Here is a 2,904-nt window from a genome sequence, read left to right on the forward strand (position 1 = left end):
TGGTTCCTTACACATGGCACCTGGCATGGTTCAGGGACCACACGTGTGCTTCTCACTGAAAGGGAACTTAACGGTTAAGATTCAAGTGTGTAATGTTGAGAACTTTCGACTTGTGGAGAATCATAAAATCACAGTAAGTTGCAGATTTGGGGGAAAAGCAATGCATCATGTTAGCAGGAGTTTCACCTCCTGGGCCCCAGTCCTCCCCAGGTATCAGCTTTCTCTCTCCCTTTTTCTAGACCTTCGTTGCTTGTTTCGCCTGCCAACTGTGTGTGTTTCCTGAAGGTCTCTGGAGGGCAGAAGACAGACTCAGGAAGGTAAGAAGCTTGGAAACTACCTCTGTCTTCCCCTGTCGAAAGTCTCAGTGTTTCTCCCTTTGGGCAGCCTTAATTTAGAGAAGGCCCTAAGAGCTGCCAGGTACGTCACCTTCTTCACTCCAAGAAAGGGATCTTGTAGAAGGAAATCCTAGTTTACAGAGATGACTGGTTCATTTTACCCAGAAGTCCTTTCTTGTGTCTAATTTAAGTTCTCGCAGATACAAGACTTGCCAGTGAAATGGTTGAGGGTGGTGGAAGAATTTAAGAATGGCATAGAATTTTCTTCTGTAGCTCTAGAAGGCACGGTATGGCTTTTAGAACACCTGTGATTTGGGAAACAAACCTGCTCTATTTTCTTTCTGTCTCCACTAAACCTCTAGTCCTCAATGTTTCCTGCCTTATTGCTGTTCTACTCTTCCCCCAACCCCAAGGAAGAGAGTTTTCGCAGGAGAAGCAAGAAACTAAGTTCTCAAGTCCCCAGTCTGCCATCCGTGGTGGAAATCCCCCCTTTTCAGCTAGCCTGGGGGCTGCAGTTTTGTGCCAGGATGGCTGGCCATTGGTGCATGATTCCCTGTGCTCAGCCCAAATTTAATTTGCGTTTCCCTGGGCCCTGCATTTACCATATGGTTATTAAAAGTCAGTGGTTCAGAGCACTGCCTTTGAAACAGCTGACTTCCACGCCTACCTTCACCTCTTAAGTTGTGGGAACGTAAGCCAGTTCCTTAGGTGTTCTGTGCCTCATTCTCCTTATCTGTAAAGTGAAAATAAACATGCCAATTTTATATGGTTGTTGAGAGGATTAGACATGCTAATGCATATAAAGTACTAAGCGCAGTGGCCAGCACAGCGCTGGATAAATTTTGGCTGCTATTAGCTATTGTTAAGGGCACTCGGAATGGAGCATTGCTTTCTTCCTTGCCCCTCGCCTCCCCTCCCCTCCCCTTCCACTCCCCTCCCTCCCCTTCCTTCCCCTCCCCTTCCCTCCCCTCTCCTCCGCTCCCCTGTCCAGAACAGCTCAAGAAGGGGACGGCAGCAGTTTCCCCAAGGTCATTTTAGGAGTGGCCCTGGAGATTTTTGTTCCAAGCTGGATTTCATTTAAAGACAAGAGACAATCTCCTGAAACTATGATTAAATGAAATGTGCTATCAGGTAGGAGTCAGTTGGACTGGGATTCCGACCAGCTCTGCCACTCAGTGACCATTGATCTTGGGGAGTCGTTTGCCTGCTAGGTCTTGATGTCCTCTGCCAAGAGAGCAGTCGGACTGTCATCAGGTGCTCAGAGAGGCCCCTCCAGCTGTGAAGTACTGCGGTCTGTCCAGGCACAGAGAGCTGTCCTCACCACTGTCCCCATTGTGTCTTTGTTTCTTCCTGTTAAGTGGCTCTTAACTCTCCCAGGAGGAACACGCTTTATCAGAAGAAGAATTATAAACACTTGCATGAGATTTTAAAGGGTACAAATGTCATGTCTGGCTTAAATGAAAGGAATCCAGTAGGAAACAAAGTCAGTAGAATTATTTCAGTTTAATTGAGAAGCTTTGAGCTCTCAAAAGGAATTGCGAGAACTGATCTCCATTGGACATTATTCCTGAATGGGGTCATCCTTGGTCCACAAATTCTACCTTATAGTGGTTACGGTTCCTTATGGTGTAGTAATGATTGTGTAAAGATTCTTGCAACAATCCGTAGAAAACTGAATTGCTTTTCAGAATTTTCTTTCAGTACCTACTATGTTGGTTTCATGCCAAGAGAGAGGTGGCATCGGAAGCACTGGAACACTTGAGTTCAAATCTTGGCTACTTTGCATACAAGGAAATTACTCAGTTTCTTATGGCTTCCATTGCCTTCTCTGCAAGACAGCAGTGATGATGATACTCATCTCACGATCGCACGTCAAGATTGCTGTGAGCATCAAGTGGAATTGTTTTTACTGGAGAGAAGCAAACACTTCCGTTTTAGTAAACCTAACTTATTTGGTAAAGGAAATGGAAGCTTCACTTCCTCTGGGCCCTTTGACCAGTCACCAGTCTGTACCTTATCCACGAGAAACAGTCGTAACTTTTAAATGGACTCAAATATCATTCTAGTTTTCCCAAGGCTCCTCAGGATTTTACTCCACCCCTCGTTTGAATTGTCATTGGTTTGAAGAGAGACCAGCAGTCACTTGCAGGCAAAGACGTGTTGTTGCCTCTGTGGGCACTCCCTGAATACTGCACACAGCTGCTGCCCCCAGGCACTAGGACCCTTGGATGGGCAGTGTCTTGTTTTACAATTATACGTAACAATTCAATAAGCCTAGTAGTAGGAAGCTAAATTGCTGGTCTGGCAAAGAACCAAACAGGAAAACCTATAGCAAGAGGATTTAGAAAACTCCTTGCTCAGATTGGGAGCTTGGCTTACTTTTCTTGATACTCTGCTACCATCTGGCTTAGATTTTCTTCAGGCAAAAATAACTCCATGTTGATTTTGAACTATTGGTGTGTCTTTGAGGCCTTTGTAGACTCATCCAGCTACTTCTGAATAAGTGGCCCATGATAAATGTGTGTTCATGCTCAGTGGAGGGCAGCCAGTTCCAGAAACTAAGCAGAAA

The sequence above is a fragment of the Pteropus alecto genome, unplaced genomic scaffold (genome assembly GCF_000325575.1).
Source record: "Pteropus alecto unplaced genomic scaffold, ASM32557v1 scaffold106, whole genome shotgun sequence".
NCBI classification, from domain to species: Eukaryota; Metazoa; Chordata; class Mammalia; order Chiroptera; family Pteropodidae; genus Pteropus; species Pteropus alecto.